At 37.5% G+C, this 24,412-nt stretch overlaps 1 long non-coding RNA gene across 1 annotated transcript; it reads left to right on the top strand.

Annotated features, from left to right (window-relative positions):
- The first annotated feature begins 448 nt into the window (after positions 1-448).
- On the top strand, positions 449-17,566 carry LOC140511371 (uncharacterized). Its single transcript, XR_011969521.1, has 2 exons — positions 449-621; positions 17,089-17,566. It is a non-coding gene; the product is annotated as an uncharacterized lncRNA (long non-coding RNA).
- The last annotated feature ends 6,846 nt before the right edge of the window (positions 17,567-24,412 follow it).

Raw genomic sequence — 24,412 nt, 5'->3', positions numbered from 1 at the left:
CACAGTAAAAGGACTATCAAGTAAGCTAATTAAGTGGTCTAGGTGGGCTGGGGTGGGCCAGTTGCCTTGGACAGAGGCACCTGTAATCTGGTCTACTGAAATGTGTGGGAAAATTCAGGGACAGCACTGCTTTCAAAGACCTGGTCTTTTCCTTTTAGGGGTTCAGGTCCCATCCCCCTATTAACTTGGGTAAATGATAACTTGAAAACTCTTATTCTAACCCACCAAAATCCCTTGGGAAAATAAAGGAAATAAGGGAAAGGATTTGGGATTCAAGTACAATCTCTGGTAACTTGTGGAGTTTGAGAGGAAGAGGGATGAGAACAGAGCTCTACCAGGGGAGAAGCTGGAGCTATAGCCCCGATGGAGAAGAAGGCTTGTTCTAACATAATCAGTGTCATTGTTCATGTCAGACAGATAGAACTGTAGAAATCCAACTGGAGGGAAAACCTGAGTGGGACTGGAGTTCTTCTGCCCCCCACGCTCCCCCACCTTGGCTATGAAGACAAGTGACTGAGGAAAATCTTTCTCCTCCCCCATCTTCTCTCTCTGGATCCATTTACATTAACACAAACAACAAAATGTAACCCATTTTCCTATAACCCACTTCCAAAGAAACTTGTAAGTCTAATTCTCTTTCTATAAATGAGTTTGTTTCCCCTGTCTAGAGACAAGTTGTTACCTGAGTTCAGAGCATGCATGGGGAAGACCCTGAAGGATTTTGTATTTCTCAGACTATATATGTGATGACCTTCAGTTCTGACATGGGAGATTAAAAGACCTGGGGTGGGTGGGGAGCAGGGTGAGGAGGGCTGGGATGGGGCTGGAGAGATAACAAGCTCCAGTCTTTTATGTATGATGCTGTAATTCTCTCAAGCATAATCCTAAAATTGAACTCTGGGATCACTTAGATTTACCACAGAAGAGTGAGACAGTGAGTCGTGGTACTGCTGGAGGTGTGAGTACCTATGTAGGATAGTTTCCACCCTTTTTTCCAGAAGGATAGAGTGAGCTAGGAGGGATTAGAGGAGAATGTACATTGTTATTCTTATGAGATAGCTCTTAGCTCTACCCTCTTTTTGTCTGGAAAGAGGAAGTAAGGTGAGCACAGTCCTTTTTTTGCTTCTCAGGAATATTTAATATTATTTAAGTATGTCAGATATATGTGAAAGCTGAAAATCAAAAAGAGAACATTTAAATGAAGGTAGGGGCGTTTTCTTAATCTCTACTGCATTCTGCACACTGTAATCAGGGAGATCTAATATAACAGGGAAGCAGATACATGAGAGGGTCATACCACACCAAGACTCTAGCTCACAAATCCTCTAACTGAACTTTGATTATGGTTTAGATTCTACTTAGTCAGATGTTCTCCTCCCCTACTGCTAAAATACTGTTAATCCTGTATAACTCTCAACCTGCTAATCAAATGAAATAATTTATGGCAAAATTTTTGTCAACCTTAAATGTATTGCATAAATGTCAACTTATTTTGTAAGATGATAGTGGTTCTCCCTTTGTTTGGGATGGGATAGGTAGGAAGGGCCTAGGTACATAAGAAAACACTGAGAATGAATTTTCCTACTATGTGGTAGATACTGACCAGAACAAGTCTTCCCCCTCCCTTTGGGTTGGATATACTAGGCCTGAGGCAATTGCAATGGAGCAAAAACAGAGATTGAGGGGCCTTGAGGTGCTTCTAGTCACATTGGTTGACTGAGCTACACTGATACCATTGTCCACTGGTCACAAAGCACATAGGAACTAGGTAAGGTTGCCAGTCAGCCCAAAGGTACATGAAGACAACAAGCTAAAACTGAATATGCTTCAGATGAGAGACTTCATCCCAGGGATGGGGGCACCTAACATAGGAAAGGCAGCAGCAGCAAATAGGGCAGCAAGCTAACTCCAGACAGAGAAGTAGGCCAGTACCAGGAAGACATTACTCCTCAGTAAAACCCTCAGGTCTATTTCCAAAAGGTGAGACAGACCAAGTACTAGACTGTCCATTGCAAGGGATGGGTTGGGGGCTAGTTCTACATCTTTTTCTATTTTCTTAATATTGCTAATAAAATCTGTTTTTGATTGATAATTGTTCACCATATTGTTTGCAGAGAGTTTGGAGATATGTGAGCAGAAAAAGGCAACGCTAAGACAGATTCTGATGTTCCCATGGGAAATCCTAGGTTAAAGCTGAGTCATAGATTATTAAAAGAGAAATACTTCCAAGTTCTAATTCAGGTTATGAGTGCTCAGAGACATAGGTTGTAATTATTAGTCAGTCAGTCAACAAGCATTTTAAAAGGACTTAATATGTGCCATAGTCTTATGCTGACCACTAGGATACAAGTAACAATGAACAAAAATTAAAAATGGCCCTTCCTCTCAAATTTATCATCCAGTGGAGGAGAAAATATGCAAATAACTATGTACATACAAGAAACATACAATAGAAATGGAAGGTGCTGATAGAGGGAGAGGGATGAAGGAGACTATGAAAACCCTCTTGGAGAAGAAGAGATTTGAACTGTCCTGAAGTAACAGAAACTAGGGGGAGGAGGGAGAGCATTCTAGGTATAAGGGTGAAGCAAATGCAAATACAGAGTCAGGACATGGAGTGTCTTTTGTGAGGAACAGTAAGACAACCAGAGAAGCTGTATTATAGAGTGCATGGAGGACAGTAAAGGGTAAAAATATTGGCAAGGTAGGAAGGGACCAGGTTATGAAGGTCTTAGATGCTAAACAGATGATTCCATATTTGTTTTAGTAGATAAAAGAAAGAGATCTTGGAATTTGTTGAGAAGAGAGTGAAGTACAGGGGCAAATGATATGTTGATTGGAGGAGGAATGGAACGAGGAGAGATTTGGTGGTGCCCTAGAAAGCAAAGAGGGAAAATTATTAGTTCTGTTTTAGACATTAACGATCACATTGTATACTTAAAAAGCTTTCTATAAATGTCAGCTGTTACTATACTAACACTGGAAAATGAAGAATCTATGTTTCATCAGAGTGGGGTACTCTTTGTGTGGGGATTCCATCCATTGAGACAGATCTCGATTCATCTGTGATTCAGAAGGTAAATCCTAGGGAAGTGGCTGGAATCCTATAGGAGCTAAATAACTTGCCCAGAGTCACACAACTAGTAAGTATAAAAGGCAGAATTTGAATGCCGATCTTCCTGATTTTGAACTCAGCATAGAGTTCAAGCTGAGTCTAGCTATGATTGGGATAATCACCCCTTACTGCTGTAGATGCAAGCTACTGTTAACTTCTTTCTGCACTTTCACTTCATCCACTTCAGTCCTCCCTTTCCTCAGACCCACCCTACCTCAATCAGGCTCTGATACTTTTCCTCATACCCTTTGAAAACCTTATTCTAGTTTTCTTCATCCTTAAACCCTTCTGCCAACATTTCTTCCATACCCTTTCATTAGAGAAAATTTTTGCTTTCCTTTATGAATGACACATCCCTCAGTATCCTAAAGGAAGCTATTCCTTTCCTTATTTTCCCCAACTCACAAAACCAGGAAGAGGATCCCCTGTACAGATTGCACTAAGACTTTTGGGACAGCCTCTATCACTTATTACCTATTGCTACTTTCATAGCTTATGGACACCACCATCCTTTAATAAAAACCATTTCTACAATTATAACACTTTTCCTTGTTTCTATCATCAGCTGACCTCTAGCTCTCTCTCATATCTTCATCAATGTATACAATGTATGCACAGGTCCCATTTACTCCATTCACAGACATCATCCTCTGTAATGTCAATATTCTTATCAATGATTCTCTTCTAACAGTCTGGCATCTTTGTTCTCAATTCCTAAAATGTTTGCTTTTACCCTACTCTAGTCAGGCATTAGCTTAGCCACTCTTTATTCTTTTACCCTTACCTCAAGCTATACCAGTCAAAAAATCTAAAAATTATTTTCTGGTCCCAATAGCCAATAATTCTGTCCTTCCTATTCCCTCATATGGAACTACACTCTGTGCCCTCATTGGTACCTCCTTATTCAATTTAGCTCCCTCCCCTGATCTCCATTCCCTTGTATTCTTGACCACTGTTTACCAGAGTCACTTATTTGCATATCCAAACCCCTACCCTCACTGATTTTCTACTATTCCTGTCCTAATTCTCAATCTGCCTGAGTAATTTTCACTTTCAATTTCTCAGAGTCTGCTTCAGAGGTGCTGAGTTTCGCTGGAAAAAAAAAAAGCTCAAAATCAAGCTAATTTTATTCATTCTAAATTTATGCTGCATAACCTTAGTTGAGCCCTCAATGATTCTCAGTAATCCTTTTATTCTAGTCATATTGATTTCCTGTCTTATTCCCCATAATGGCTCTTCTAAACCTTTTCCTCTCCTGATACTCTCAACTCTTACCCTAACCTCCATATACAGCAGATGACCTCAATTCCTACTTCACTGAGAGGATAGAGGCCATCACCTGGACCCTCTTAACTTCCTGTTATCATATCTCAAAATTGTTGGCATATGCCTGACATTTATTTAGTCCTTCAAAACATGCTAGGCATTTTACATTTATCATTTCATTTTAAATTTTAAAGTACCCATTGAAGGTTCATTAGTAATACTACTAATATTATTATACCAGTTTTACAGATGATGAAACAGAGGCCAAGGTTAAGTGACTTATCCAGCAGTAAGTTCCAGATGAAGAATTTGAATTTCTAATTTAAAGACTAACATGAAGTGGAGCCAAGATGGCAGAGTGAGAGCAACTACTCACCTAAACTCTAAGACAAACTGCTTCAGATATTCTCTAAAAAGAGAATCTGAGCAAGTTTTAGAGTGGCAGAATCCAATAGTCAACAGATTGTGGAAGATTTCCAACCCAGCACAGACTGGAAGGTGGATGGGAAGGATCTGTTGCACAGAACTGGAGGAGCACACAGTCCACAGGCTGTACCAGCACAGTCCCTGCCATATGGGAGTCCAGTGGAACTGAGTGAGAGAGAAGCGCAGAACCCCAGGTAACTGCAGCAGCCACTGCTGAGACTATCAGCCCACAGATTAAATGTCTGTAAGTTACCTACTTTAACTACCAGGAACCAAGATGGCAGAGTGATTGGTAAATGCTCTCTCTCCCCTTGTTGATCTTGCAAAACCCAGAGAATATCTCCTCAGGAAAAATCCTGAAACAGTGGGATCAGTCAAAGGGGTAAACAGTCTCTTAACCCATGAGGCTAGGAAAATCTCAAAGGAGAGTTCTTCTTGTTGTGACTGAAGGGGACTAGTGCAGGACCAGAGCTGTCTGAGACAGCCCCACCTCAGCGAACCAGGAGGAGATCCTGAGCTTCAAGGGGGTGGAGCCCCGCAATCACCAATACCAGAACACCAGGAGTGCCTCAGCCCAGTCAGGGGAATCGGGAAGACACTAGTGCAAATGGGGTTCACCAACTATTGAGCCTGCCTGTGCTCAGGAGAGGAGAGCTCCTGTGGCCAAACCACTCCTCCCCTACACAATGCAGCTAGCTCCAGGGTAACTCCAGGGAAATTCAGAAAGACTTCACCTGGCCTCTGCTTTGGCACATCAGCCAGCTCAGCACCAGGTATTTCAGCATTCTAACTGAAAGAACCAGAGGCCACAATACATAAAGACTTAAGTTCTAAGCACAAGAACTGTGAGACTAGGTCCCCGATACCCCAGAAGCAGAGATCCACTTTAAAAGCCAGGAAAAGGGAGATCATCATGAGTAAGAAGCAAACCAGAAAAGATAAGACCATAGAATCTTTCTATGGGGATAAGGACCAAAACAAAGGTCAGCATTGAGACTGTACTCCCATCTGAAACTTCAGAAAGGAATATGAACTGATCTCAATCCCAAAGAGCATTCTTGGGAGAACTTGAGAAGGATTTTAAAAGCCAAATTAAGGAAGTAGAAGAAAAACTGGCCAATGAGTTTAAAAATATGAAAAAGGAAATCAAGGAAGAATTTAAAAGGAAAACTGGACTAATGGAAAATGAAGAACAAAACCTAACTGGGAAAACTGGACAAATAGAAAAGGAAGCACAAAAACTAATTGGAGAAAATAACTCCTTAAAAGAAACAATTGGCCAGATGGAAAAGGAGAAGCAAAGGTTAGCTGAAGAAAGCAATTTGGTGAAAATTAGAATTGGGCAAGTAGAAACTAATGACTCTGGAAGACATCATGAATCAGTCAAACAGAACCTAAAGAATGAAAAGATAGAAAAAAATGTAAAATATCTAATGGGAAAACAACTGTCCTGGAAAATAGATCTGGGAAAGAAAATCTAAGAATTATTGGTCCATCAGAAAGCAATGATGAAAAAAAGAACCTGGACAATATCTTCCAAGAAATCATCAAGGTAAAATGCCCCAGAAGTCCTAGATCAAGAGGACAAAATAGTCATTGAAAGAATCTACCATTCACCTACTTAAAGGGATCCCAAACTAAAGACACAAAGGAATATCATTGCAAATTCCAGAACTATCAAGTGAAGGAGAAAATACTGCAGACAGCCAGAAAGACATAATTCAGATACCAAGGAGCTACAGTCACAATCACACAGGACCTTGCAGCTTCTACATTAAAAAATCAAAAGGGATTGGAATATGAAATTTCATAAGGCAAAGCAGTTGGGACTACAACCAAGGATCAATTACCCAGCAAAATTTAGCATCATATTTTAGGTAAGGAGATGGACATTCAATGAAATAAGGGATTTCCAGGCCTTCCTGATGAAAAGAAAATTTGATTTTCAAACACAAGCCTCAAGAGAGGCATAAAAAAAGTATACAAGGGAAAAATATTGTTCAATATAGGCAAACTGTTCACATCCCTATAAAGGAAGATGATACTTGACAATCTTGAGAATTATATATTTATTATGATATATAAAAGGGATATACATAGATAGAGGGAGTAGTTATAAAGTAAATGATGTGATGATGAAAATATGATTTAAGGGTGAGAAGGGATTGTAACAGGAAATGTGAAAAGGAGAAGACAGAAAAAGGTAAATTTACATCACAGGAAGAGGCACAAAAATGTATTACAGTAGAGTGAAAGAGGGGAAGGAGATAATCATTGTTTGAGATTTACTCTCATCTGATTTGGTCCAAGGAATGAACAACAAAATAAGTTAAGTACAAAAATCTAACTAGCTCTATTGGTGGTAGGAGGGGAAAGGGGAAAGAAGGGAGGGGAGGCTAAAAGAAAGGAAGAAGTAGTAAGGGAAAAGGGGAGTAAAAAGGAGGGAGGCTGAAAGAAGGGAGGGAAGACTGAGGGAGGTGGTGGTCAAAAACTAAAACTCTATTGTGGAGAGGAAAGGAGAAGGGAGAACCAAAAGCATAAAAAGGGAGAAATAAGTTGGAGGGAAAGACACAGAGTCATCATAACTGTGAATGTGAATGGGATGAACTCTCCTATAAGATGGAGATGGATAGCAGAATGCATTAAAAACCATAATCCAACAATATGTTGTTTACAAAAAATACATTTGAAACAGGGAGATACACACAGGGTAAAGGTAAAAGGTTGGAGCAGAGTATATTGGACTTCAACTGATGTAAAAAGAGCAGGGGGAGCAATCCTCATCTCAGACAAAGAAAAAGCAGAAATAGATCTAATCAAAAGAGATAAGGAAGGAAGCTATAACTTGCTAAAAGGCACCATAGACAATGAAATAATATCATTACTAAATATGTGTGCTCCAAGTGGTATAGCATCCAAATTCTTAGAGGAGGAGTTAAAGGAGTTACAGGAAGAAATAGACAGCAAAACTATACTTGTGGGGGATCTCAACCTTCCCCTTTCTGAACTTGATAAATCTAACTTCCAAATAGACAAGAAATTAAGGAGGTGAGTAAAACTCTAGATAAGGTAGATATGATAGAACTCTGGAGGATGTTGGATGGGGATAGAAAGGAATATATCTTTTTCTTAGCAGTATATGGCACATATACAAAAATTGACTATGTACTAGGACACAAAAACCTCACAATCCAGTGCAGAAAGGCAGAGATAGTCAATGCATTCTTCTCAGATCATTATGCAATAAAAATTACATGTAATAAAAGGCCATGGAAAGATAAACCAAAAATTATGTGGAAACTAAATAATCTAAACCTAAAGAATGAGTTGGTCCAACAACAAATCATAGAAACAATCAACAACTTCATTCAAGAGAGTGACAATAATGGATCACCTACCAAATCTTATGGGATGCTGCAAAAGCAGTTCTTAGGAGAAGTTTTATATCTTTGAATGCCTACATGAATAAAATAGAGAAAGAAGAGATCAGTGAATTGTGCATGCAGGTGAAAAAGCGAGAAAAATAACAAATTGAAAATTTCCAAGTAAATACCAATTTAGAAATACTGAAAGCCAAAGGAGAGATTAATAAAACTGAAATTAAGAAAACTATTGACCTAATAAAACTAAGAGTTAGTTTCATGGAAAAACCAATAAAATTGATAAACTTTTGGTCAATTTGATTTAAAAAAAAAAAAGAAAGAAAACCAAATTACCAATATCAAAAATTAAAAGGATGAACTCCCCTCCAATGAGCAGGAAATTAAAACAATAATTAGAAATTAATTTGCCCAACTGTCCATAAATTCAACAATCTAGATGAGACAGATGTATATTTTAAAAAATATAAATTGCTCAGATTAAAAGAAGAGGAAGTTAAATACTTAAACAACCCCATCTCTGAAAAGAAATTGAACAATCCATCAATAAACTCCCTAGGAAAAAATCTCCAGGGCCAGATGGATTTACAAGTGAATTCTATCAAACATTTAAAGAACAGTTAATTCCAATACTATATAGACTCTTTGGGAAAATTTGGGAAGAAAGAGTCTTCCCTAATTCTTTTTGTGATACAAACATGGTTCTGATACCTAAACCAGGAGGAGCCAAAACAGATAGAGAAAATTATAGACCAATTTCTCTAATGAATACAGATGCAAAAATTTTAAATATGATATTAGCAAAAAGAATATAGGAACTTATCACGAGAATAATACATTATGATCAGATAGGATGTATACCAAGAATGCAGGGCTGGTTTAATATTAGGAAAGTCATCAGCAATAGTGATCATATCAACAACAAAATTAACAGAAATCACATGATTATCTCAATAGATGCAGAAAAAGTTTTTCACAAAATGCAACACCCATTCCTTCTAAAAACACTAGAGAGCATAGGAATAAATGGACTTTTTCATAAAAAAATAAGCAGTATCTACCTAAATCCATTAGCAAGAATTGTGTGCAAGGGGGATAAGCTAGATGAATTTCCATTAAGGGCAAGGGTGAAACGAAGATGTCCATTATCACCACTGTTATTCAATATGGTACTAGAAATGTTAGCTTTAGCAATAAGAGAAGTAAAAGAAATTGAAGGAATTAGAATACGCAAAGAAGAAACTAAGTTATCACTCTTTGAAGAAGAGATAATATACTTAGAAAACCCAAGAGAATCAAGTAAAAAACTACTTAAAGTAATCAACAACTTTGGAAAAGTTGCAGGTTACAAAATAAAAGCAGATAAATCATCTGTATTTCCATATATTGCTAACAAAGCCCAATAGCAAGAGATAGAAAGAGAAATCTCGTTTAAAGCTAGGATAGACACTATAAAATATCTTGAAGTATACCTGCCAAAACAAACCCAGGGACTGTAGGAATACAATTACAAAATACTTTTTGCTCAAATCAAGTCATATCTAAGTAAATGGAAAAATATCAGTTGCTCATGGGTATTATATTATACCAATATTATAAATATGATAATTCTACCTAAATTAATTTTCTTATTCTGTGCCATACCAATCAAAATAATAGATACTTATTTTCTAGAGCTCTAAAAATATCAAAATTCAACTGGAAGAACATAAGGTGCAGAATATCAAGGGAACTAATGAAAAAAAATGTTAGGGAAGGTGGCCCAGCACTACTAGATCTCAAATTGTATTATAAAGCAGCAATCATCAAAACCACTTGGTACTGGCTAAGAAATACAGGAGTAAATCAGTGGAATAGGTTAGCTACTCAAAGCACAGTAATCAATGAATATAGTAATCTACTGTTTGATAAACCTAAGGACCCCAGCTTCTGGAATAAGAACTCACTGTGTGACAAAAATTGCTGGGAAAACTTGATAACAGTGTGGTGGAAACTGGGCATAGACTAATGCCTGACACTGTATACAAGAATAAAGTTCAAATGGATACGTGATCTAGGTATAGTGATACTATAAACAAATCAAGGGAGCAAGGAATCAGATTTATGGAGAATGGAGAAATTTTTGACCAAACAAGAGATAGAGAACATTATGAAGTACAAAATGGATAATTTTGATTACATTAAATTGAAAAGCTTTTGTACAAACAAACTCAATGCAACTAAGATTAGGAGGGAAGCAGAAAATTGGAAAGAATTTTTTCAACTAGTGTCTGTGATAAAGATCTCATTTCTAAAATATATAGAGAACTGAGTCAAATGTATAAGAATACAAGTCATTCCCCAATTGATAAATTGTCAAAGATATGAACAGGTAGTTTTCAGAGGAAGAAATTAAAGCTCTCTATAGTCACATGAAAATATGCTCTATATCACTGTTGATTAGAGAGACGCGTATCAAAAATAACTGAGGTATCGCATTACACCCATCAGATTGGTTAACATGACAAAACAGGAAGATGATAAGTGTTGGAGAAGATGTGCAAGAGTTGGAACACTAATTCATTGTTAGTGGAGCTGTGAGCTCATCCAACCATTCTGAAGAGCAATTTGGAACTATAAACAAATGACTACAAAAATGTGCATACCCTCTGACCCAGAAATATGGCTTTTAGTACTGTATCCCAAAGAGATCATTAAAATGGCAAAGGGTCCCACATGTACAAAAATATTTATAGCAGCTCTCTTTGTGGTGGTCAAAAACTGGAGATCAAGGGGATGCCCATCAATTGGGGAAGGGCCAACAAGTTGTGGCATATGAATGTAATAGAATACTATTGTTCCGTAAGAAATGATGAGCAGGAAGACTTCAGAGAGGCCTGGAAAGACTACTATGAACTGATGCTGAGTGAAAGGAGCAGGACCAGGAGAACTTTGTACACAGCAACAACCACAGTGTGTGAGGAATTTTTCTGGTAGACCTAGTCCTTCACAACAATGCAAGGACATAAAAAATTTCCAATGGACTCTGGAGGCAAAACACCTTCCACATCCTGAGAAAGAACTACGTAATTGGATTGCAAAAGGAAGCAGACCATTTTCTTTTGTATTAGGTTTTGTTTTGTTTTGTTTTATGGTTTCTCCCATTCATTTCAATTCTTCTATGCAACATGACTAAGGCGAAAATGTATTTCATAGGAATGTATGTGCAGAACCTATATAAACCTGCATGCAGAGTTGGGGAGGGAGGGGGAAAAGGGTAAGGAGGGGAGGAGGGGAAAAAAATCTAAGCTATTTGGAAGTTATTGTAGAAAACTGAAAACAAATCAAACAATTTAAAATAATAAAAAAAAAGACTAACATACAATCTGTCACACCATTCTACCTCTCAATTTCCTTGCCTGTCCAATGTATTCCTTCCTTTTAGCCACCAAAATTCTTGAAAGAATAACTGACAACAATGTCTCTTGTGGAGGCTAGGGGAAAGGAAGCTTGTATATCCCTCTCTTAACATTAGTAATTCTGTCTTAATAGCAATTCTCTGTTTCAGGCAAAGAAATCAGTCACATACAATTCTCACCCCCACCCAGGGGTATATTGGAACTAGTTTGAACTGATTAGGCTGATTGTTAAATTTTCAGTGTAAAATGTGAAACCCTACAAATCAGGATTTATTAGTTATTTTGTTGATTATTTAGACTTAAGAGAGTTATGGAGAAAATGTTACATGCAAATTAATCTTAAAAGAGTGTTGAGGGTACAATTTTTCCCCTGCAAAGCTGATAGTTAAACATTCATCAATACACTGCAACCCCTACCCCACTCCTCATATTGCATTCCCAAAACACAGATTAAGCACACACACATTCCTATCTCTGCTCCTTAGCAAAATCAACTGTTTCCTTCTTTTGTAAGGCTAAATACAGATATATCCAAATTGTTTTTAATCTGAGTATAATAGCTCTTTGAAAATTCAATAGGGAGAAGGTGGTGGGGTGAGGTGGGGGAGGGATTCTTCTTAATTCTTCTTCTTAAATCGTCTCCTATGGAACAACTATATATATAATGATGTATTTCTAAATAAAACCTCTTTACTGACTTATACTCTAAAATTCTGACACAATAGAATTCGTCCTTACCATTCTCTCATTCCAGTTTATTGCAATGATGCCTTTAATCTTAACTCCACAGAAGCTTCTCTCTAAAAAATTTTCAATCATATCCTTCTTATCAAATCTAAGACCTGTTTTTAGTCTTTTCTATTATTTAACTGTGTCATTTGACACTGTTTACCACCTCTTTGATCCTCTTTCTTCCATGATGCCACCCCCTCCTATGTCTCTGACCGCTCTTTCTCTGTCTCTTTTGCAGATTCTTCTTTCATATTTCAATCCCTTTTCTTTTCTTTTCTCTTCTCTATTTTTCTCTTCTCTTTTCACTCATTGCTTGGCAATTTCATCTATTCATCCTGTCAATGACTGTGTTAACATAGTGTCAACAATAGTGTCATTTATCATTCTCACATTCCCGAATCTATATTTCAAGCTTCAACATTTTTTTTTGAATGTCAGACATATTTTCCAATTGTCTATTGGTTGTACCTTTTTTTATTTCAAGACTAGTTCTTCCCATCTCATCCAGGATGGAAATGTAATGAATACCCATAGGCCTAATCCTACTTTGAGCCAGCATCAGAATTTTGACCTGCTCCTTTTCTGATCTGGTCCAGTTCACCCCTCCCTAAGCAATCTGTTGCCCCTTACTCCTAGGTGCTCTCCATATAATAGTGAAATCAGTATACATTCTCAATTGCTATAGCCCAATCCAGTTCAGAATGCAAAATGGTTAGCCTCAGCCTCTCTGATAGCTGAGATTACTGGTATTTACCACCATACCCAATATCTTACTTATATTTACCAACCTGAATGTTCTTTCAACTCAACATGGTAAGAAGAAAAGGTTTCACATTCAACCCCATACCAATTATTAATTCTGATTTCTCTGTTTTTGTCAATGAAACCACCATAGTTGGTTACTGGATGAAGGCAGGTTAGGCTCTGCCCTTTCCCTTTCCCCTATGGAGAGTAAGAGAAGGAATCATGAGCAATGACAGATAGCTATAACTGGCTGATTCACAAAGGGAGCCAAAGAGTGCCAGGGACAACAGAAGCCAAATATACTAGGTTCCCCACCCCTCCCCTTCTAGTAACTTGAATGTAATTGATATGCTCATACAAATGCAGGAATTTCTTTATCTCAGATTGGTGAATTTGGCTGCTATTCAAGCCTTCTTTTGTATAGCTTTTTGTACAACTTTCCCAGACTTCCCAGAAATGACTAAGATAAAGGACCATGGAAGGTCAGGTAAGTTAGGAAATGTATATAGACATACATTTCCCAGAGACCCCACATTTCCATTTTACCCTTGAAAAGATAGCCAGAGAGGATTTTCTCACAGGTTTGGGTTGAAAGTGAAGGCATTCAAAGTATATTTGGTGTTTTTCTTTTCAGCAGAATATCCCATTAGGCAGCTGGTAGGTGGAATGAAAGGGAAAATTGAGTCTAATTTGGTGAGGTGACATAGTAACCACCAAAGACATTGAATAACTCTCAGTATAACATAGAAAATAGACAGTAGCTAAGTCTGGAAGTTTTGGTATGGACCAGATCTGAGTGATACTAGTAACTTCTGAGAACTCCCTGCTCAGGCTGTGTGAGATCATGTCTCAATTGCCATGTGCTTCTACCATTGTTGTTTGAGGTGGGAAAGAAGGGAGGAGTGGGAAAGAAATCTCTTTTCCTCTCCACTTATTGCACTCTGGTCTGGGAGTCCAAGGAGAAGCCAGTGAACATAGAAAGGAACAGAAAAGAAAATGAATTCTACAATGAACTCTTTCATAACTCACTCTTCTAGACCACAGGTGGAGTACTTTTCCCAACAGAATTCTATCCTTCTAAATCTCAATCAACCAGTTACCAGGAGGCAAGCTCTAGTCATTGGGGACCAACTATAGGAAGGAGTTCCCTGTTTCCTCTTAGCAAGACACTAAGATTCATGGAAGTCATTTCCTTCCTTCTAAGAAAGACTAAATAAAGGTCGATGCCTAATAACCTTAACAAGTTGATTCAGGGGACACACGAAATTGATCAGCAGTTCTGACCACTCCCTGCAATCTATAGTTTTACAAAGAGTTGTCATTCCTTTATCTATCTCTCAAAACACCTTCATATCATTTCTCTAGTGCCTATTGAAGAGATAAGTATTCTAATCACTACCAACTCCTCTACTCATGCCCTGGATTCCTATCTCTTCTCATCTCATTTAGCAGATTGCCCCCACAATCCTCCCCCTCCTCATCTTTAATCTCTTTGTAGCTATAGGCTCTAGGCAGGTTGTCTAAAAACACACCCCATCATTTTAAACCTCTCACTTGATCCATCATTCCCTCAGGTTATTATTTTATATCTCCAGGAGTCCTTGCCCTCAAGGAACTTACATTCTAATAGAGGTAGACAATATAATTGAGTGGTGACCAGGAAAGGGTATTTTGTGTTGGGATGTCACAGAAATGGTGAGTAAAAAATAAGGCAGCTTATGTACATGTCTTTTCCATAGACAGTGGAGATAGTGTTAACTTGATTGTAGAAAAGGGTGAGGGAAAGGAGTTAAGGCAAAGATACAAGCTATATAACAAGATAAAAAATGACTGGGATAAATATCTGCAGATATAGCTTGTTCAGAACTTCTCTCAGTCATGAGAGGTGGTCTGCTTTGAAGAGTGAAGCACCAACAAGCCCAGTGGCAAGGGGATGAGATAGAAAGTGGCACAAAGTATGTACTTGATAAATGCTTATTGATTGATTTATTCTAAGCTCCAGCTCACCCAAAATTCTGTTCTTCACATCATTTCCATAATGATCTTTCTCATATATAGATCTGTTTTTGTTCTTCTGGCCAAAAAATTATTGACTTCCTATTGTCTCCTGATTAAAATTAAAATTCCTTTACCTGACATTTCTGGACTTCTGGTCTGGCACTGTCTAACCCAGGGGTGGGGAACCTGTTGCTTCCATGTCACATGTGGCCCTCTAGGTCCTCAAGTGTGGCCCTTTGACTGAATACAAACCTCAAAGAATAAATCCTCTTAATTAAAAGGATTTGTTCTGTAAAACTTCGACTCAGACAAAGGGCCATCCTAAAGGACTGAGGGCCACAGGTGGCCTCCAAGCTGCAGGTACCCCACCTCCAAGAGCTTTTCTAGTCTTTTTTTATGTTGCTCTTGTTCCTACTCTCCAGGTTCACTCAAATTCTCCCCAAAGATGGCCTGAACTTTTCTAACTCCATACCTTCACTCATGCTACTGTCTCTGGCTGGAATAACTTCACTTCCCATCTTCATCTATTGAACTCCAGCCCACCATTCCAATTCTAAATCCAATGGCACCTTCTCCAAGATGTCTTGCTCAATACCCATGGGTGTCTCTGATCTTCACCCTTAGACCCCACACAACAATCTTTGTACATTTTGACTCCATATACCACAAAGTATTGTGTCCTACAAGTATCTGTGTTTGCACCTTAAACTTCGTGAGGGTAGAGACTGTCCTTTGCATATGTGCTATGAATGTGGTCGGTGCTTACTAATTGCTGAATGAATGAATGATCTAGTTTAGTTCTCTTATTTTACAAGTGAGGAAGTTGAGACCCAGAATAATCCAAAATAACACAATTAGGGAGTCATTTTTCCATCACATTCATTTAATAAATTGATAAATTATGCTTTATTTTGTTAAATGATTTTAATAAAACAATAAAACTGATATTTCCTAATGCTACATACAAGTCACATATAAATATTTAAACTGTTCTTTCTTTTGAAAAAATATATAGTTATAATACATTGAAATTGATATTTTATAATTATTATAATATAAATTAATAAATTGAAATACAAATTCAATTGGTTTTTATTAGTCTAAAGTTTTTAAACTACAAATTATTTAATCAATTAAATTATACTTAATTAAATGAGTATTTTGAAATAGTTACCAACTGTATGATCATGGATAATTCTCTTCACTTTCTGAGTCTCACTTTATTTATAAAACTCCAGTTATGCATTCATGTATGCATATATAATACATTCATATATATATACATATGTGTGAATGTACATATATATATTTATGTGTATATATACATATATATATATACACACACACACACAAAATTCCAGTGTATTTTTCCATGGTTTTTGTCCTTTCAGCTTGGATTTATTTGTTTTTTTCATTTGTCTAGCTATAGTCAATATATGCATTAATCTCATTCTGTTTCCTTTCCTTCCCATTATTTAATATTGTTCATATTTCTTTATATTTGTTATGCTTAATTTCTTTGCTATATTATATCACATTCATACACCCTAATTTGTTCCAGTCCTCCAGCCCGCAATCCATCCCCCAAGTTCATCTCTCTTCCCTCTTCACCTAGAAATGACAAAGCTGAGGCTCAAACAGGATGTATGTGACCTGCCCAGAAGTACACGATTACCTTGTGGCAGCTGATCTGGAATATAACCTAAATCAAGGTATCAAAGACACCTCTGTCAAGGGCACCAATACATTTTGCATTAGCCCTCTTACGTAAAGAGTTGCCTTTCTTTACAGGTCTATGTTCAATTTGATGGTTCATTAAGGAATAATCCATTCCACTCAACTTTAAACCCACAGCATTGCTCCTCAGAGCAACTACTAACAGGGCTCCAGTCCATAAAAACATTATTTCAAGTGGAAGAAGACAATACTAGTGCTAAACTATTGAGTGACCTGTGTCTCAAACAATTGTGAATCTCACACTGCAAAATGTAAAGGCAGTTTCGTTTATTTTTATTTCTTCTTCCTTCAGTTAGAGCCACTGTCTGCAGTCACAAGGAGCAGGAATTCAGAGTCTGCAGTTGGATGTTGAAGTCTCAGAGAAAGAATTCATGAATGACAGGCCTTCAAATCCTGCTCGTCAATTCCATCTTCCTCCATATGCTCTCCTTCTGCCATGACACAGAAGAGGAATTTGATGCCAGTTCTTCAAATATTTCCTTAGAGAAGGACCATCCAGCTCTGAGCAGACTGGAATCATACCTGTATAGTGAAGGAAGATCTATTTTGGCAGCAACTATGTTCTTCCTACAAAGCTAACAATATTCTCAGCAAAACCTCGCCAGGTTAGCCTCAAATGAATGCTTTTAAGATTCAAGTTTGAAGGGAAAACATTATTTTTCTACATGGAAATACCAGTTGAGATTCTGGGTCTCCAAGCAAAGTTTGCAGAAGGAATTGCTCTATCCTTTGAATTGCATCAAATTAAAACTTCACCAATGGAAAGAACACTTCCTTTTACACAATCTCTGTATGGAATGCATATTCACATTGATGGGTAGTATTTATCCTTTGTACAAATGTTGTACAAATATTATTTCTGGTAGTTAACCTGGGAGGTATATTTGTTTGGTTTTTCAAATGATATGTGTGACAAAAGGATATAACCACATGACTTCTTTATTATATAACCTGATGCAAGTATCTTGAGCTCTTTTGCTTTGGTTTTCTTTTTAAAAAAGTATTGTTTATTTTCATTTTTCAACATCTACTTTTATACGATTTTGAGTTCTAGTTTCCAGTTCCCCCTCCCCAAGATGGCATGCAATCTGATGCATGTATGATCATATTAAACATATTTCCACATCGGTTATACTGTGAAAGAAGAATCAGAACAAAAGGGAAAAACCAGGAGACAGAAAAAAACAAAAAACAACAACAAAAAAAGAAAAAATAGTGTGCTTCAATTGCATTCAGACCCCATACTTCTTTCTCTAGATTTGGATAGCATTTTCCATCATGAGTCTTTTGGAATTGTCTTAGATCATTGCACTGTTCAGAAAAACTAAGTCTTACAAAGTCGGTCACTCTGATTTTCAAATGTTTAAAATAAGGCTAATAGTAGTTTCACATTTATATAATGCTTTGTAGATACAAAGGGCTTTCATATACATTCCCTCAATTGATCTTCTCAATAATGCTTAGTTAAGTGATTCAGATATATTATCTCTATCTGTCAGATAAGCAAACTCAGAAACAGAATGGAAGGGGAAAATGCAACTCGGAGTTTCTGGCTTTAAATTGCCCAAATGACCATTCCATTTCTCCGACCCTTGTTATCCATTCCTCCCCAGAACATTTCATTACTAAGTGAATAAGTAATAAGTAATAAGTGCTTAGAATTTTGTTAAATTTGTGTACAAGATATTAAATGATTTTAAGCATTAAGTATGTTTAAATGATTGAAGAGTGGCAGCTTGGCCTGAGAACTAGGGCTGGAGTCAAGAAAGCATGGGTTGATGTCCTACTTTGACACATGTTGAATTTGTGACTGTGGGCAAGGCTCTTAACCTCTCAGTGTCTCAGGTAACTCTATATGACAGAGCTTCTTCAATATTTTGTGTCATGACCCTTTTGGCAGTGGTTGGTGAAGCTATGGAACTCTTTTGAAAATTGTGTTTTTAAATGTGTAACATAAAATATGTAGGATTACAAAGAAAACTACATTGAAATACAGTCATCACAATATTTCACTAAGCAACAACAACAACTAGAAGTTTATGTACTCCTGATTGAGACTGCTCTAAGACTATAAATTTCACAATAGTTGCTTATAGGCATAGGGAGAGGGAATTTCCCCACCTGGGAGTTCCCCAGACCAATGAAATCTCAGGTCAAGTCAAAACCAAAACCAAAGCATTTAAAAGGTTCTAATAATCATCAAGAGACCCAAATGAAACAAAATAAAAAAAAAAGTCTTACAGCTTGTACCCAAACAGTGCCAATGGAGTTATGGAATTGTAGACCTAGAAAATATTCTGCTTCTGGTTTGTTCAAGTGCCAAGCTTTTTAGCAAAAGTGACCCAGCTGCACTTCGTTGTTTTTAAGGTTAGTCTGACTTCCTAGGGCTTTAAAACTTGGAAGAAGAGAGGTAATGAGTACAGCTGCAGGAGTATAGGTATAATGTACTCTATCCTATGCCAAACGGCAAATGAGTGAGCACTGAGTGAGCCTAATCATCACCAAGTGAGCATACATTTTAGGTACATTATGAACTGCTTGGAGGTTTCTGTTCATCCTTGTTGGTAACCTCTGTAGACTTGATATGATGATAGCATTCCTAATAGGTTAGCTCTGTGTCTCCAGAGCTAAGAATTCATCTATCTAGTCCTCATCCATATTTCTTTTTAACAAGAATAGCATGAAATACTTTCTTAAATGCTTTGCTAAAAATCTAGGTAACAGATCTGAGAGCAAGAGATACAGGGCAATTTAAAAATTAACATATTGAATTATAAACTGTGCATATAATTCATGGTTTTAGGTTAAAAAAATTCCATGATCTCTCAGACTAGGCAAGATGTCAAAAAAGGAAGTGAGGTTGATTTAGCACAACTTGCACTCTAGATGAGCCCTGCTTTCTTTTCTAGATCTTCACTAGCCATCTTTTGAATATTTTTCCTTCCTTTCCCTTCCCCAGTATCAAATGCTGGAAACTGCCAGTAAGTACTAAAGGATCACCGTAAATATCTTTTCTTGCCTTGTTATTTGAAATAAGTCACAGGATCATAGATCTAGAAGTGGAAGAAGCCTCAGACAGCATTTAGTCTGAGTCCTCTGTTTGATAGGTAAAGAAAGTTGGACTAGGATCGTTAAATGACTTTCCCAAGGGGATATGGATAGTAAACATTAGAAACAGCATTTCGAACCTAGGCTCTATGACTCCAGATGGAGTGCTCTTTCCACTGTACCTACCATTTAAGTCCTTCACAATCAAAACCAGTGTGATCTCCTCTGCAACCCTGGCTGAGTGATATGGAAGTGGAGGAATGCAAAATATCACTGGAACTGCTTCTCAATCACACTCTCAATATTCTTTCCTAAAAATGTGATACTAAATCTAGACCAACAATTGGCAGAAAGAGAAATGTCGAGGGAAGTTATGTTGAATCATGAAATAACAACCATCTGCTTGAATCAGGACTGGCACCTTTACCCCACAAAGAGAAACTCACTGGCTGCCAAAAGTTGGACCCTTTACCTTTTAACTTATCCTGAAGTATCATGACCCACTTGCATATGTTTACAAAGGGCCTAGTATTTTGGGGGCCTTCTACTCATCCTAAAACTACTGTAACACATCAGCCATAGGTTTCATGCTTGCTGTCTGGAAACCTGAATAGAAACCATAGTGAAAAACTACACACACATACATGTGTACATATATATACATATATATATATGCATGTGTGTGTATGTATAGAATATATTTATATGTGCATATATATGTATATGATATATGTACATATATTTAAGGGGTAACTATATGGCACAGTAGATAGAGCACCAAGCCTGAAGTGAGAAAGATTCATCTTGATGAATTCAAATCCAGCCTCAGACACTAACTAGCTTGTGTGGCCTTGGGCAAGTCAGTTCATCCTGCTTACCTCAGTTCCTCACCTGTAAAATGCACTGGAGAAGGTGATGGCAAACCACTCCCATGTCTTTTCCAAGAAAACCCTAAATGGGATCATGAAGAGTTGATTAAAACTACTGAACAACAACATACATTTAGTACATGTGTATGTATATATGTAATGTATGCACATGTATATTACATGAATATGTGGATATATTTACATATAATATATGAATATATATGAATATGATATGTGTATATTTAAAATGTTCAGAAAATAATGCAAACAATGGAGGGAGGAGATGAGGTGAACTTTTACGGATATAATAATAGAAAGTTTCTTGGCCTTTGTCACTTATACCCATACAACAGCCCAGGCTCATTGATATGAAATTGGAGGGGACTTCAGAAGTCATCTAGCTCAACCTTCTCAGTTTACACCTGAGGAATCCAAGACCCAGAGAGATTAATTGGTTTGCCCAAGGTCAAGCAGTTAATAAGCAACAGTTCCTAGATTCAAACCTACTTCCTAACACCAAATCTGCTGATGTTTCCAGCATATTATTAACAAAAACTATCATATTTTTAAAAATTGGAAACATTATCCCTGGCTAGAAGTACATCTTTCCTATTTTAGCTCAGTGGTGCAATGGATAAGGAAGGCAGCTAGGTGACTCAGTGGTTAAAGTGCTAGCTAGGTTTGGAGTCAGAAAATTCAAATCTGGTCTCATGTGCTTACTAGCTATGTGATACTAGGAAGGTCAACCTCTGTTTCTTCATCTGGTAAAAAAAACAGGAATAATCATGGCATCTTCCTCATTGGGTTGTAAGGATCAGATATGATAAAGCACTTAGCAGATGGCTGTGCGTAAATAATAATTATTATTGTGGTTGTTGCTATGAACAAGTAATGAAGGATTAGTCATTCATATATTTTTCTTTTTTAAAGCAAACAATAGAGTTGCATATGTAGCCTCTACTTGGGTTTTTTTCCCTTTTCTTTTTGCCTGCATTTCCCTGACATGCCTAAGCAGTAGAGAAAAGCAGGAAAGGTGGGGTTGAATTGCTTTAAGTATTTAGTGTGGAGGCAGTTAGCTGCCTGAGCTCATTCAGGGGTGGGGACAGTTTGAAAGCAAGCCAGAGGAGAAAGTCAATGATTCCAGAGCTGAGAGCTGATCCATTTTAGGATATCTTTCTCCCACCCCTAGAAAGCAGAAACCTTTGAGAGACAACACTGAATCATGGATCTTTTGAGGTTTAGTCTGCTGAAGCATTAGATGCCTGGATTCATTGAGCTACTGGCCAGGAAGAGAGCTATCCCTCCTTATGTTCAAGCCAATAATCTTCACGGGTCACTCTCAGAGGAGGGAAGAGTGAAAAGAATTGAGACAAAGTCCATGCCTCTCCCCTAGACTTGGTGACTAAGACACAGCATGCTTTGTACAAAAGCCTTTAGGGACATCAATATCTCTGAGAGTGATAATTGAGACAGGGGAAATTGAGTCAAACCTTTACCAAGGGAGTTGATATTTCTGACTTCATTAGGAAAGCTATTTGTCCTCTGGTTGGGAGTTTTAAAACTGGTATTTTCATTTCATTCCACTTGAGAGCAGGAACTTTTCTTTGCCTTTCTTGATATCCTTAGTGCTTCACACAGTAGGCACTTAATAAATGCAAATTGATGGACCGATTGGGGGAATTGAGATTTTAAGACTCTGCTGAAGAGTAACCAAATGCTTCAGACTTCTAACTTTGTACTTTAATATCAATCCTGATAAAATATCCTCTAATCTGTTTATGAGCCAGGAATGCATTTAGGTTAGTAGGAAATTTGAACTTCAGTGGGATGGGTGTGACCATGTAAGTTATGGATTGTTATTGGACATTTTCATACCCTTGTATTAGACTAGACTAGACCGTTGTTGTGTTCAGTCAAGTCTGAGTTTTGTGACTTGTTTGGGATTTTCTTGGCAAAAATACTGGAGTGGTTTGCCATTTCCTACTCCAGCACACTTTACAGATGAGGAAACTGAGCCAAAGAAGGTTAAATGTCTTGCCCAGGGTCTCACAGCTAGTAAGCTATAATAACAAATCAAATAAGGATATGAACTCAGTAAGAAGAGTCTTCTTGACTCCAGGCCTAGCACTCTATCCACTGCTCCACCTACCTGCCCTATAGACTAGACTAGATTAATGCTAATATTAAAAGGAAAGTTAGAAACTCCAAATCTGGGTAGGTCCTATTCATGCATATGCAGAGAGGGAACTAGAGCAGCTTGCTGGAGTGCCATCTTCTGACTTGGAAAAAGGCTGCATTTTCAGTTGCTATTCCAGTCTCACCAGGCCCATCTTCTTCCACCTGCCTTAGGAACATGGCACATGGGTTTTCTTTAGGAGACCCCTTATGCTTTGTCTGCCCTTTACCTACATAACTGCTTCTATGCCTCTTACTGTTAACCTGGGCTTCTCTCAGTGTATATAGCAGGACTTGGGTGGATGAGAGTACTCACACACAAGCACACATGCACTCCAAAAAATTTTTTCTCATTCAATACAAAATTATTCAAATAATAGGGGGAAACAAGACCTCAATCAATGAAATATCAAAGGATTGAAGAAAATCTAAGGTACAAAAATTTTATCTATTCATATTGTCTTACTTCCTTTGAAATTTCCTTTATGTAATATAGCCCCACTTGTGTATTTAAAATATATAGGATCATAAGTTAGATCTAGAATAATGTTAATATTAGCTGGTACTTATATAGGTGGCTCATTTGAGCTAGGTGGCTCAAATGATAGGACCTGGGGCCTGGGGTCAGGAAGACCTGAGTCCAAATTTGACCTCAGATACTTACTAGTTGTATGACCCTGGACAAGTCACTTAACCTCTGTTTGCCTTAGTCCATTGGAGAAGGAAATGGTAAATCACTCTAGTATCTTGGGCTAGAAAACCCCATGGACAATATGGTTCACAGGGTCACCATGAGTCAGACACAACTGAACAACAACAAAACACTTATGGAACACTTTAAGGTTTGCAAAACACTTTATGTATATTAACTCATCGAATCTATGCAAGAATTCTGAGAGGTTGGTGTTATTATTAACCTAGTTAAAGCTAGAGAAACTGAGGTTGACAGAGATTAAGTGACTTGTCTAGTCATGTAGCTCATAACTATTTGAGGCAAATTTTCCTGAATCCAAGGTCCAGGGCTATATCCATTACGATATACTATTTCTAAAATTCAGTTTAAAAACAAAAAAAAAATCTTTTTTAGAAAAATATTTAATGAATAAAATACTACATACCTACGCAAATTGAAGCAAATACAGGATTTGGTCAGGTTTAATTAAAAAAAATAAGTAGGGAAATTAAATTGTATACATATAAGTTCACTGGCCCAGTAAAATGCTCTTCATTTATTGGAATAAGTAACAAAAGCAGAAAACCACTCATACTCAATGCAACATTTTCAAAATCAAGACAAATGAAGTTTAGAGAGACAATTGCATAGTCAGCACCTGGGATTCGAGGTTTGGCCCAGCCTGACACCATAATCCATGTCAGAGTTAGTTTTTAAAGTAATGCATCCACCACTGGCCAAGGAGCCCAGGTGTCAAAACCATCAGCTTTAGTGACATGACCTGAATTAAATGAGGAAGTCTCTATTTTCATATCAGAATCTCTCTGCTGGAGCAGAATGGATGCACCTAG

This window comes from Notamacropus eugenii, chromosome 6, assembly GCF_028372415.1.
Source record: "Notamacropus eugenii isolate mMacEug1 chromosome 6, mMacEug1.pri_v2, whole genome shotgun sequence".
Taxonomy (NCBI): domain Eukaryota; kingdom Metazoa; phylum Chordata; class Mammalia; order Diprotodontia; family Macropodidae; genus Notamacropus; species Notamacropus eugenii.
The sequence above is the reverse complement of the archived record's forward strand: the minus strand, read 5'-3'. Positions and strand labels throughout refer to the sequence as shown.